Source organism: Podarcis cretensis (assembly GCF_951804945.1).
Source record: "Podarcis cretensis genome assembly, chromosome: 11".
Lineage (NCBI taxonomy): Eukaryota > Metazoa > Chordata > Lepidosauria > Squamata > Lacertidae > Podarcis > Podarcis cretensis.
Genome location: NC_137180.1, coordinates 33864389 through 33878286, shown reverse-complemented (window position 1 = coordinate 33878286; position 13898 = coordinate 33864389). Strand labels below are relative to the sequence as shown.

The 13898-nt window shown below is 48.2% G+C and overlaps 1 protein-coding gene across 3 annotated transcripts in view; it reads left to right on the top strand.

Annotated features, from left to right (window-relative positions):
* Positions 1–2168: 2168 nt before the first annotated feature.
* VCAN (versican) overlaps positions 2169–13898 on the top strand; it is a 133370-nt gene continuing 121640 nt past the window's right edge. Inside the window, exon 1 of one of the 3 annotated variants that reach the window (XM_079995252.1) lies at positions 2169–2627. The gene's annotated coding sequence lies outside the window, so the exon portion shown is untranslated. Of the gene's footprint in view, positions 2628–3800; positions 3822–13898 lie in introns of those variants that run through there. The other 2 variants (XM_079995254.1, XM_079995253.1) reach the window with 2 other exon arrangements.

Genomic DNA, 13898 nt, shown 5'->3' with positions numbered 1-13898 from the left:
CCAGTTGCTTGTCTTTTAGGATTATAAATGTGTGTCCTTCAGAAGAGAACATTTCTTGCCTATTCATATTTATTGTGTGTTAGTAGAAGCATTTTCACAATGCTAAGAGATTCCCACATTACAATAATACAGTACACTTAACTCTTTTAAGTGTATTGTATCTACTTATTACTGCTGCTACCACCACTATTACTATTGGTATTCACACATTTATCTTCTCCTTGTAAAGTTGTACCTGCATCTGTGGAGGCCTTGGTTCACACATGCCATGGTTCTTTGTTTGAATGTATCCCCTGGAACAGTTGAGGCACATTGTGTGGAGCTCTTTTGTATTGGGTGAACCAGTTTTCAGTCTTGTTTCACAAACAAATATTTCTAGGAAGCAAATGGATAAGCATCCCATCTGGTGAATGTGTGGATGTTGGGGGGAAATAAGCATCTTAAGTCAGGGTGGGGAACCTCTAGATGCTTTTGGACTCCAGGTCTTCTCAGCTCCACTCATCATGGCCAATGATGAGGAAGATGCCTTTTGTAGTTCAAAAACATCTGGAAGGGCACAGGTTTCCCACGCCTGGCAATCTTGAGATGGGGCTAGAAGGGGGGCAGTCTTGCTCCCTCTCCGCATGTACAATTTATAATAATTGAACAGCCCTATATTTTAAACAAAATGCTTGATTAACCTGGAGGTAGGCTGTATGAATTGTGTATTGATTTGTAGGGTCTCTGGACCGTAATAAAGATTGATTGAATAATTGAACAGACCTTAATTTTGTGTGTGTGTGACCAGTACAAGCTAAAGCATGGTTCAGCTACAGAATACCCTAAAACAGCCTTTGCAAACTTGATGCCCTCTATAGTTGTTTCAGACTACAACTCCCATGAGCTCTAGCCAACACAAAGATGCTCATCTCCCCTTTACACTTCATGTATCCCTTTGCTAGGAAAGCTAGTGTCAGTACAACACACATGCCTGCCACCACGATGATGGCTTTTAGAGAGGGCTTCCATATGTCCGGATTTTCCCAAACATTGCTGGGATTTCAAAGGTGGAAGTGGCATCTGGGGGGAATTTCTGGAGGGTGGTAGTTTGTCCTAGATCTTCGGCGAGTAAGCCAAAAAATCACGCTTATTTGGCATTGAAAGCTCAAAAACTTCAAAGTTTCCCTTAAAAAACCCAAAACAACTTTTGGGGTGTCCTGCTTTTTACTTTTTGAAATATGGCAACCCTACTTTTAGAACAAAGCCTGGGAAACCTCAGTTTAAAGCCCTGCCAGTCCAAACTCAGAGTGATCGGAGGCAAGTTACTGTCTTTATAAGATGTACAGATTGCATTAAGTCGCATCGCAGATGCATGAGGATTGTAAAGTGCTGTGGATATGTTTGTGATATGTCTGAAGAATGCACTTTGTCCTTATCACAGGCTTTCCTTCAGCTTGCAGATATATTTGGCAACCCAGGAAACAGCAGTTTAATTAGAATTCCTGGAAAGGATAATGTCCCCTTTCTGGAAAGCTTCTGCCAGTCAGTGCGGACCATCCTGAGCTAAATGGACCACCAGGACAGTGGTTGGTTGGGAGTCTAACAGGGGCTATGGCTTTTCAAGAAGAGCATCCCTATACACTTTGTAACCCATCCTCCCATGGGGGGGTTCACACGACACCCCCAAATCCCACAACCCATCACAGGGGGCGTTTCACTGGTTAGAGAGCCAGTGCGGTGCAGTAGTTAAGAGGGTTGGACTAGGGCCTGGGAGAGACCAAGGTTCAAATCCCCTCTTGGCTATGAAGCTCAGGGGGTGACCCTGGGCCTGCCCCGGGACTGTTGTGAGGTTTAATTGAGGCAGAGAACCATGCACATCCCCTTGAGCTCCTTGGAGAAAAGATGGGCTATAAATGCAATAAAACAAAAACTAATTAATCAGAACGCTGTATGGTACATATTAGAGAAACAGAGGGGGGGGGGTCTCCATCCTTGTCCCACTGAAACCAGTTGCTCTCCCAGCTTGGGCGACGGAAGGCGGGAAGGTCCCCTGCTCCAGCTGCCCGGCCGCCTCTCCGGCATCCCCGGCGAGGGGCTGAAGGAGGCCGCGCTCTGCCGAGCCTCTTGGGACTTGCTGAGTCCGGCAGGAGGCTGTGGGAGGGGGCGGAGGCGAGGCGGGCGCAGGGAAGCCGCCGCCGCCGCCGCCGCCGCTCCTCCTGCCCCCCTTTGGCTCGGGGCTCGTCTGCCTTGGCGAACCTCGCCTTGCGCTGGAGGGAAGAGCCCTCCTCTCGGAGAGGCAGGGCAGGGCCCCTCCTCTGGAGCGCTGACGGTACCATGATATAATAATGATGGGTGGCGGAGCCCGCATTTGAACTTGCAGGGAAAGCGGGCTGGGTGCATCTGGGTGCCTGCAGCTCCCCAAGCCGGACTTCCACAGCCGGGGATCAGGTGTTCACCACCGGGGGGGTCACGAGGAGAAAAACTCCCGAGCCCTGGACCAGCGACTAAGAAGCCCAAGACTTGCATGAGGGCACTTCTGGATTAACTAGCACGCTGTGATTTTTATTTTTATTTTTTGGTGCTCCTTTCCAATCGTTCTTTTTTTTCCTTGATTTTTTTTCAGTCTCTGCAATAAACTGCTTTAAAAGGTAACTATACCCTCCCCTCTAATTTTCTGCATTTGTCGGGTGGGGAAGGTTCCCACCATCTAGGATTCCGCTGCTGTGGCCACTCCAGTTTACCTGTGAAACAAAGAGTTTGGGGAAAGAGAAAAGGGGGCGAGGCGGAAGGAGTGGATTGTTACTTAAAGAAAAAGAAAATCTACGGATCTGGGGCGCAAAACAAAAGGGTTCCTTTTTGGTGGGAACCACAAGTTCTGGGGAGGGGGGGTGGGAAAGAGAGAGAGAACAAAGAAAAGTGAAAAGAATGGAGGAAGTGTGTGTGGCCGGAGTAATTGAATGGCAGGCAAGGTAGAGTTGGGAGTTTGGCGGCTCTCAAACGGTTAATGGCAGGGGGAGAGAGAGAGAAAGAGAAAGAGAGAGAGAGAAGTCTTTGTAGGGGCTTGAATGCACAAAGCGGCGCTGCAGGAAGGAGGTGGTAGAAAGCCGGGTGGGTTTCATTATTATTACGATGATTATTGCACTGATCAGGTTCGGCTGAATGGGCTTGAACAGCCCGCGAGGACGGTGGTGGCGAGGATGAGAGACCGCTTCCCAGCTACGCTGAGGTGGCTTGGGGGATTCCTGCGAAGCAGCCTTCCTCCTCCTCCTCAGGTTGGGGTGGGGGTCTCGGGAGATCTCCTGGGAAAAGGGGGTAACAGAGAACAGAAACCCTCCAGCCCCACTGGTAGGCGACCAGGAGGAGGAAAGGGGGTCTCCCCCTCGTCCCCTCCCCATGGCACCCCCAGCCGGCTTCAACTGGTCTTGGGGAACATTTCCACGTTTCTTTCCCACCGACCCTCTCCTGCTCACCCACCGACACCTTTTTTGTGTGTTTTAAAGTGTGCGGGGAGAGAAATAGGGACGTTGAACTGGCGGGGGAAGCCCCTCCAATGAAGCAGGAAAGCCTTGGGGAAGTGACCGGAATTCCCTTTGCATTGGCATTTGATTCAGAAAGAAACGTGTCTATCTCTAATCAGTTTCCTACCCTGATTTCCGAAAGGAGTTGCTGGAAAGGAGTTCAAGAGGCTAGAACGCTTTGTGGAAGCGGGAGGGAGGGGGAGATTAAGGGGGGGGGAAAGAGCCAACCCCCAAACTTTAATCTTGACCCACTGCTCCAGATTGCAAAACGCATCATCCCGAGGGGGAGGCAACTCCATCCAGAACTGAGTTCAGACTTGGCAGGTCAGAAAGAGCGAATGTGCAACATGGAAAAAGCTGAGGGTGGGTGTGGTGGTGGTGCGGGGGGGGGGAGGGGATGGAAAGAGTAAGAGTTTTGTTTTCGTGCACTGAAACGTTGTGTCGGAGGATGGAGCGTTGTTTTGTCTGCTTCGGGCCGGTTGCTTATGTTTCAGGCGTGCTGGAGGAGGAGGAGGAGGAGGCGGGCGGGGTGGAGAGGATCTTTCCCCGCTCGGGTTTGCTTTTGGTGCGCGCCTGTGTCTCTGCACAAGGGAGTTTGCGTCCGGGGGAGAAGCTCCCCCGATGTTTCTCCTGTGCAAAAGGAGCGATGTGCAACTTCCCAAGGCACCGCCAACCCCTCTGGCGGGCTCCAAAATGTCACCGGGGGTGGGGCGGCGGCGGGTCAGGATTTTCTCCGCGGCAGGAAAAGTCCATGTCATCGCCATCGGTTCGGCAAGGAACTGCTTCTTTCCCCAGCCCAGCTGCTTTCTTTTAGACAGACTCCCCACCCCTCCCAGTCCGGGTGGGGGGGGGGGAAGGGATTTTTTTGGCAGATTTTTTAAAAAGTTGGCTGGAGGGAGGGAGCCCATCCAAAGACGCCCCCGCGCATCCTCCTCCTTCCAGGGTCTCTTCTTCCCCATTTTACAGGAAGTCCCGCTTGAGCAAATGAATGGGCCGCTTTGCAAAGAGGGCTCCGCCGCTTGCAGCTTCCTGGTCCAGTCCCTTTCGGGTTCCGATGGACCACGCTTTAAAAATCCCAGGACGTAGAAAGGGCAGGTTTGAAAGCGCGGAGCGCTCACCTCATCCACCCCGAAGTCGGAAATCTAGGAATCGGACGCTTTTTTGACAGACCCTCGGCTCCCCCTGCTGGGGAAACTGCGAAGAAAGGCTGGAGGCGGGGAAGGGAAAGTTCATTCACACAAGCTGGCTGTATTCTTGCGCAAGCTGCTTCTCTCACTAGGGAGAACACGATACTTGCACGCATTGCGCTACCTTGGGGATTCTTAATGCCATAAGAGATCACCAATTAATGCCTTCTAGCCGTCTTCCCGATCATTTAGCAAGTTTTTTACGGTTCCTTTCCATGCGCAACTTTTCTTGAACTTGGAACGGAATGTTATTTCCGTAGGGTAGTTCCGTACGTACCACAAACGTTGTGGGGAATAAATTTTGCTATTGTAACGAAAAGATAACTTATCAGTTCATTCAAGCTCCGTTTGAACCGGCTTAATTAGAGCCAGGGATCTCAGATTTTATCTATTTATTTAATGCCGGAGCGAAAGTCTGGAGCACGTGAAAAGTAATAATACAGAGGCGTGGACTCTGGACTAGTTTGATGACTGCATCAAGCGTTTAGCAATGCCTTTGCATGTGTGAATGAATGAGCCTTTGCACATCACAAAGAGAATATTCACACATCCGGGCACGTCCTAGCATTTTGAAGATAACTCTTATTTTCAGCGGAGCCAGTTCACACACTGGATTTAAAAAGCCGCATGCACGTGGGAACTGACTCCTTGAGCATAGTCATGGTGTGTGTGTGTGTGTTTGGAGGGGGTGCTGTGGGTTGGGGGGGCGTTCTTTCCTGCTGCACACATCTGGAAGTAGGGATCGGGCTTTCAAGTAAGGAGGCAAGTCTTTCCGGCAGACTATTTATTTTCATGCAGCCAGGCTGCGGTATCTGTATCTCTCCAGATGTTTCGGGACTCCCAACTCCCACCAACATGACCAATGGGCAGGAATGATGACGGGCCACCCACCGGCTCCGAGTCCCTGCCACAGAGCATTGTCAGGGTACAAGACCCCGAGTTGCTTAGTCTTATGTCCGCGAGGAGCATACCGTTGGAAACAGGAACCCCAGCTGCCCCCCAACCTTTCCGTTCATCTTGCCTCTGACCAACTTTCCTATTCCACGCGGACTCCCTTGAGTCGAATCTTTGCTTCCTTCCCACTTAATGGTCCGAGTCCTTTTTCTTTCTTTCAAAAATGGAAACGAAACCAACACGTGATAAGAAGCCCCTGTTGGGATCTTCTGGACCCGAGGCTTTTAGGGAGTGATGCGTAATAAGACGCGCTCCAAGACAGGCAGCGAAACCCACGTTTCCTTGGCTAGAGAAAGAAAAGTCTTGTTCCGCTTTTCTTCGGGAGCGGGCGGGCGCGAAAGGGCGAAGAGATCCCACAGACTCCTCCTAGACTCTGCACAAATGCAGTTTCCGATGAAGATGGGTCCCGCCTCTGAGAACCGGGGCAGAAGGGACAGTGTCACATTTCGGATTTGATTCCCAATGGAGATGAAGCCAGGAATCTGGCAAAAGGGCTGAGCAGTCCCAGCCAGCTGTTGTTAAAAATAAAATAAATCCGGGATCCGTAATGCGCCCCTTTTCCACTCGCCATAGCAGAGCAGGACCTGGGGGTGGGGGGCGCGCCCTGGGCGTCGCCTCCTGCCTACTCGCGCCTTGCCGGGGAGCGGGAGCCTGGGGGGTCTGGTTCCCCCGGAGCCACGTGGACTGAGGAGGTTCAGCTGGGAGGCAGTCTTGCTCCTCCTTTGTCCTTGGCTGTCTCGTGTGAAGTTAGGAGCTGCTGCGGAGCAGTTTGCCCGGCGCCTTTTGTCTAACGACCACAAGACCCAGGAGAGAGACAGGGAGAGAGGGAGAGAAAGAGAGGGAGAGGGAGAGAAGGGCTGAAAGTCAGACAGGTGACCCGGGAGTTGGCGTTCGGAGACGCTCACGGAATATTAAGGTCGTCTGCAACAGCGGCTGCGGAAGGCGGGTTGCTTTATTAGCGACATGGCCAGGCTGAATGGGGGTGGCAGGGGAGGACACGGGCAAGTGGAAAGAGGCCACCGTGGGGCGAGGTGCCATTGCGAGCAATTGCCAGGATTAGCTGGTTTGTTTCCCCACCCCCAACCCAAGAGTGCTGTGGGAGACTTTCCTGGTTTGCTATGACATCAGCTTCAGAAGACAGCCAATGAAACTGCTTGCTTCACATGCATGAAGCAGACAAAGAATGTCTTAGGTGGGAGCAGGAGGAGAGGCCCTCTGAATCAGACCAAGCAAAAGGTCTGTCTCCTTCAGCATCCTGTTTCCCACAGGGGCCGCCCAAATGCTTTGGGGAAGCAGGCCATAAAAGCAACAGCCCTCTTCCCTTGTTTTAATCCCCCACCATCTGGAACTCGGAGGTATAGTGCCCCTGAATCTGGAGGCTCCATCTAGTCACTCTGAGATGGACATTTTTGTCGTTGATTTGTCTTAGTCCACTTTTAAAACTGGATTGTAGTGGGGATTGGGAATGGCCAGTGAAGTAGGTTGTTGCCTTCAGAATAGCAGGGCCATGTGAAAAATGTTTAAATATATCCCAGCACAATTTCAAGTATCATCACAGCACAGTTAACACTTTTTTTCTCTCTCTTTGGCGCTGAAAACCAACATCGCTAGTCTTTTGAGCCTGTTCTACAGCAAGTGGTTAGGATCAATGTATTGCACAGCACAGGGATATGGTAACACCCCACCCCAGTAATTCACTTGTTATTGCTGTGTACATTGAGCTACCTGGGGCACATGAGGAATGATGATACTATAGAATATATCAGGGCAGCACAACCAATATATTTTGTGTCATCTTCCTTAAGAGGCCAGCTTGCCTTTAAAAAACAATCACCATTAGGTCATCTAATGGTTATATATAGGGTAGATTTGAATCATAAATTGCCTTTTATGTACCACTGCTCTGACCTGACCAATTGTACCTTTACATATTATCCACATACTGCCAGCTCTCAAAGGCATGTTGTCACCCTAGGAAAACTACATCCTCTCAGCTGACATTCCCCAGTTGTCCACATGTAGACACACAGGCCCTGCAAGCAGTTGCACAGAGACTCATTGCAACACTCCCAACAACTCATCCTTGCTACTGGTATCCGTGGAATTGCTCTCCACAGCTGATGTTGCTTCCATCCCCCTTGCACCAAGCTCTGGAGCCTAATTTTTCTTGTGACTTTGTCAGGAGCCTTCAGGATTCCTTGATAGATTCTGCCTCCCCCTCTGTCAATGGGCTTCATGCCTCCCCCTTGGAATTTCAAGGGTACCCAAAGTATGTTGTAATGACCTAGACACCCAACAGCTGAATGATGTCAAATTTGATGAAACTCGTTACCTGTTTGGAAGGGAAGGGGCACAAGAACTCCCTTTTCCAACGGGGGGGGGGGAGCTGAAAGGGAGCCATATTCAGCCACACCACAATGTTCCAAAGCAATGCATCAGTTCTATCAAACCCGACAGCATGTTCCCCACAGAGCACAAAGTGCACAAATGTGTGACCCTGTCCTTCTAGAATTTGGATGGGAAATTATGGGCTCAGAATGACCTTCCACTGCCGTGGCAGGGGGTTTCTAAATGCACAGAGATTCTCCTTCTACTTTGCTCCCCCTCCCAGTTCTCCATGCAGACTCTGACTTTGTACATAAATATGATTTAGTCATTAGTACTTATTTATCATCATGCGTTAAGTCCTAGTCGGCAAACATCACAGGAGGCCAATAAACACCTTGAAATAGTCAAGAGTGCAAAGGCAAATAGGACCAGGGGTCAAGATGGAGGCACTGACCCAGGTAATCTTCTCAGTAATCCTTGCTGAGAGAGATGCCAGGCTGGGAACTCAAGGGGGACCTGCCATTCGTCTGGGTGGACTGAGCCTCAGTGATGGATAGGCAGCAATGATGTAACCACTTGGGTGGATATGCAGATGAGGAGTCCTGCAGTGATGGAATGATCAGACAGTGCTCTTTGTGTGGAGATGGGAGCAGTCCTCTTTCGCAGACTCCCTCCAGTTCCGATGTTGTCGCATCCCATGGCAGCCTACCAATGGCCATGTTCCCGCTGATGATCAGAATGAAAGAGCTCTCTATATGGAGGGACATTCCAGGTGCAGGATTAGCAGGAAAGGAGACAGATGTCTGCCGCTGCTGCTGCTGCAACGACATGAATGTTATGATGACTGCCTCAGTGTATGGCTATTTCTAGATGGAGACAGACGGTGATACGAATCGGAGAAGTTTGGCATAACGTAGAGTTCAGCACAGGCCTCCGTAAGCAAGCCAGTATTCATCATCATTCGGTCCTCCCTGTACTGAAACAGGATGAACATGTGGGATTGCTTTCACACACCTCTTTATCCTCGGACCTTTTGAGATATTCCATCATTCAGGGATATCCCACACAATGTGGAAAAGAGATGTTTGCTTCATGTGTTGCAGCAGAGAACACAATGCCATTTGAAGCTGACCTGAGTGCTTGCAAACAAACCTTGTGCAATAACAAAGTGCCTAGGAGCTGGGCATTTCTTGTCTCTTTAAATCATAGAATCATGGAATTGTAGAAATGCAAGGGACCATGAGGGTCATCTAGTCCAACCCCCTGCAATGGCTGGAATATTTCAAATAGGTTTCTCTTTTCAGAACTGATTGTGTGCACTGGGCATACAGTAGACATTTCTTTTCTGTATCATCTGAAACATCCTTCCTATTTCCTTGTCACATGAAATGGGAAGAGTGTCCCTGATACAATTTTTTTGGGGTGGGAAGAGTATCTTATCATTTCAAACTTTAATATTTAAATCTGATGTTCCTCTAGCACATTCATGTTTTTGCATGCCAGCCTTATTGCAGAAGGATTCTTAATATGGTAGCGGCTAACAGGTATCCCTACTAATGCATTTGAAAGATCCATACTTCATTATATCTTTGCAGATTTTAGGAATATTTAGCAACTTGGCGATAGAGGGGGGTGAATCCGAATAGTTTTATTGTGTAGTTTTGAAGATTCTTGTTAACAGCTTTTTTAAAAGACTTGACCCACTTGAAGAATGGAGAGCAGATATTCTAGGACAGACTTTGCCAGCCTGGGGCCCTCCAAATGTTCCCAGCATTCTGGCCTTTGGCTGTGCTGGTGAGGCTGATGGGAACTGAAGTCCAAAACATCTGGAGAGGTTGAAGAAGTCTGCTCCAGGCACTTTAGAGGCTACATCTGCACTATATATTTAAAGCAGGATCGTAGCACTTTAAACAGGCATGGCTGTCCCCAAAGAATCCCGGGAACTGTCATTTGTTGATGGGAGAGCTGAAATCCCCCCTAGCAAGCTAAATTCTCCAAATTTCGCTAGGAAAGAGGGAGCAATTTCTAAACAACTTTGGGAACTGTAGATCTGTGAGGAGTTTAGGGTTCTCCTAACTCTGCACCCTTAACAAACGACAGCTCCCAGGATTATATGGGGAAGCCACAACTGTTAAAATAGTATAATAGTGTTTTAAATGTCTGGTGTACAGATGGACAGATTCATTATAATATCTATACCCAGGAGCAGTGCTATTTTTATAGCAAAAAAGGTGTCTGAACTCACCATGAACACTTCCCTTGTTCTCTTAGAATGGTGATGATGCTCACCTGAGAGGTGCTAGAACCAGGGCTTTTCTCAGCTGGAACTCGCTGGAACTGTACTGGCCTATAAGTAAAAGAAACCCAAACTCCACCGTAGAGCAGTATTTTTTATTAGGCCAACCAACATGCCATAAAACTGTGTGCAAACATTTTGAGTTCTTCAGAACTCTTCATCAGACCAGATGCTGCCAGATGTTTCACCACCAGCCAACTCTCCCTCCCTCACACTTCCTTTGTTTACCATAGTATGATGAGTTATGGAGAACTCAAAAGCTTCCACACTCTTTTTGTGACATTCTAGTTGGCCTAAGGAAGGCATTGCCTTAATATGAATTTGGGGTTTTGTTTTTTTTACACGTTAGCTAAAAGGAGAGAGAGATTTGACCAAATGACTGTCCTTGGGCAAGGCATTCTACTCCTAAGACTACACCCTCCAACGTTTCTCCAATGAAAAAAGGGACTTCCTAAGGGAAAGCGGGACATTCCAGGATCAAATCAGAAACCAGGATGGCTTCTGTAAATCTGGGACTGTCACTAGAATATAGGGACACTTGGAGGGTCTGAGTAAGGAACCCCTTTCCTTCCACCCACCCATCTATCCAAAGCGGGCCAAAAGTCTGCTAGGCTGGCTTTTCTCACAGCAAAATAATAATAATGCTGTAGAATTATTATTATTATTTATTGAATATATATACTCCGCCCAATACCCAGAGGTCTCAGGGCAGTTCACAGAACAAAATCAAAATATAAAACCACAAAATATATAATCAAAATAAAAACCAGAAGCTAATAGAGTGGTACCTCGAGTTACAGATGCTTCAGGTTACAGATGCTTCAGGTTACAGACTTCGCTAACCCAGAAATAGTACCTTGGGTTAAAAACTTTGCTTCAGAATGAGAACAGAGATCACACTGCAGCAGCACGGCAGCAGTGGGAGGCCCCATTAGCTAAAGTGGTACCTCAGGTTAAGAACAGTTTCAGGTTAAGAACGGACCTCCAGAACAAATTATGTTCTTAACCTGAGGTACCACTGTACCCCCCCCAGAAGGTGCTTCAGCACATGGAGCCCCTTCTCTGCCTTGCTTACTTCCAAGATACCATGGGTCACGGCTCAGACAGGTCCTCTAAATCCATGCTTCCAACTCTCATACCTGGACTAGGGTGAGCTGAGCCCAGCGGGAAAAGTGTCAGCAGAGGTGGTGGCTGCTAAGAGAGGCCCAGTGAGCCCAGTGCCAGCCCCACCTGCCTGCCTGCCTGGCATTGGTCAGGGGCTGTGGGGGTGCCTGCCCAGGATGTGCTGCCCACCCTTCCCCTGAAGCACCTGGGCTGGTGACAGAGACTCTGCCCTGGCAAGGCTAGAGCCACACACAATATGGTGGAGTTGAGCACTGCTGCCGCTACAGGTAGCCACCACCTTGGCACATCCAGGGCTCCCGTCCCAGTACTCTCCCTAGGGCTACCAAAATCAGCCTTGCGGGCCACGTGTGGCCCATGGGCTGTGTGTTGGACCACTTCTGGTTTAGTTGGAGTCTCCGTTATTGTAATCCATTGGTTTGGGTCCTACCCCTTAGAGCAGGTACGAACTACCGGCAGCTAGGTCCATCTGTGACTGAATGTTTCCTTGCTTTAGTTGTGCAGAGTCTCTGGCTGCATTCAGACGACACTTTATTCTGTATTCTCAATTTCCTTATTGGATAATTTCTGTGTTTTATGTGCTCTTTCACATGTTGCAAAAGCAACTTCTGAAAATCGGGATTCAATGGAAGTTAAGCACTCATTCTGTTTTAATTGCTTCCAGAAAAAATCCATTTGCAACCTCGTTAACCTAGAAAATCCTGAGAGCTTTGTGTTGTAATTTTCCTATGGTTTTCCATGGATCCGTGCCATGTGATGAAATCTGGGGTAATATTCTTGACTACAGTTCTTTCCTGACATTTTCACGGGGAAACAGAAGCCCACATGTGTGTAATGGGTGGCAACATGTCCAGTGATGTTAACTGTTGTGTCACAACACACCCACTGAAATTCAGCATGACATGGCAGTACAGTATGTTGATGAAAAAGCCACAGTTCCTTAACACATTGGGTAATGCAGTGTAAAAGGAACATTAGAAACTGGTATAGAAGCACTAGCATTGTAAGCAGGAAAACTAATGCAATAATGCCCATGTCTGAATGCACTCTCTGTCTAATTAAGAACCCTGGAATATCAGTGTTTTGTGTGTTTTTGTGAGCGTGTGCAGGTGACAGGGACCTGCAAGAGGAGACAGGCCATTTAGTCCATAGAATCATAGAATTGTAGAGTTGGAAGGACCTTGAAGATCATCTAGTCCAACCCCCTGCAGTGCAGGAATATGCAGCTGTCCCATATGGGAATTGAACTTGCAACCTTGGCATTATCAGAACTACCTTCTAACCAACTGAGCTAACCAGGGTCCACCCACACTTCCCCCTCCCTCACATGACTGTATATATATGCAATGGGGAGAATGGATATCTAGGGCTTGACTTCCCGACACCCACACATCAAATCTGCACAAGATGTAACCCAATAATTTGAGCACAGCCTATCAGGCCTGCCAGTAACTCATTTCTGCAGCTCTTGTCAAGCAGCAAAAACAGAAGGTTGACAGTGGTTGGCTCCACACATGGCTGGTGGGCTCTTTTTTTTTGCTTGGTGAGATAGAAATTATGCAGGCTTCTGCTCTGTATGTAGATCTGTGTGACACTCCTTGGCTTCTTCCGTGTGACACAAACCTTTCAGAAGTTTTCAGAGTATGGGAACACTTTAAGTATGGTGTGAAGAGACAGAAGCAAGGACCAAAGCGTGCCTTGGGGGAGTCAGTTGTTTTGAGGTTCTGGCAGCCAGTCCATAGCAAGCGATAATGAGCTCATCAAGAGACTGTGATTAATTGAATTTGGCCGAAATTAACCAACTGTGAGCAACAGAGCAATTAATCAACTGGCAGTAATGTGGTGAAACTGGCAAAGTTAATTAAACCGAGAGGAGAATATTTAAGCAGCAGCGTTTATGGTGAAACTAATCAGTGTTCAGCAATTAACGGTCCAGCAGAAAGTTTCAAAAGATGGGAGATGAGTTGATAGTGAACAATACAAAGTGCAAGTACAGTATATGTTAGGGCTGCTGCAATAATTTCCATCATAGCTTGTTAGCTGGGCATAGTAAGGAAATGCTCGCTTGGAGTCTATGCCCATCGATAGGCCATGCCGCAACTTGGGCTTTTCAACTTCACTAAAAACAAGTAACATACCAGAGTACCATGGCTTCTCAAAGACCAAGACTACAATCCTATGCATAGTCACTAGTGAGCAAGTCTAGCTGCCAGTGTAGTGTAGCGGTTAGGTTGTTGGACTAGGACCTGGGAGACCAGGGTTTGAATCCCCAAACTGCTATGAAACTCACTGGTCAGTCGATCTCAGCCTTGCCTAACTCACAGGTTTGTTATGAGGATAACCTGGGGAGGAGGAGAATTATGTATGCTACTTTGAACTCCTTGGAGGAAAGATGGGATGTAAATTAAACAAACTGAATGAATAAAATGACACCAACCTTTGGAAACAGGAAATGGGAAGGCAAAACTACCCTGATATAAGCATCAAAGTAAACAGTGCTATAGCCTTCTGCTT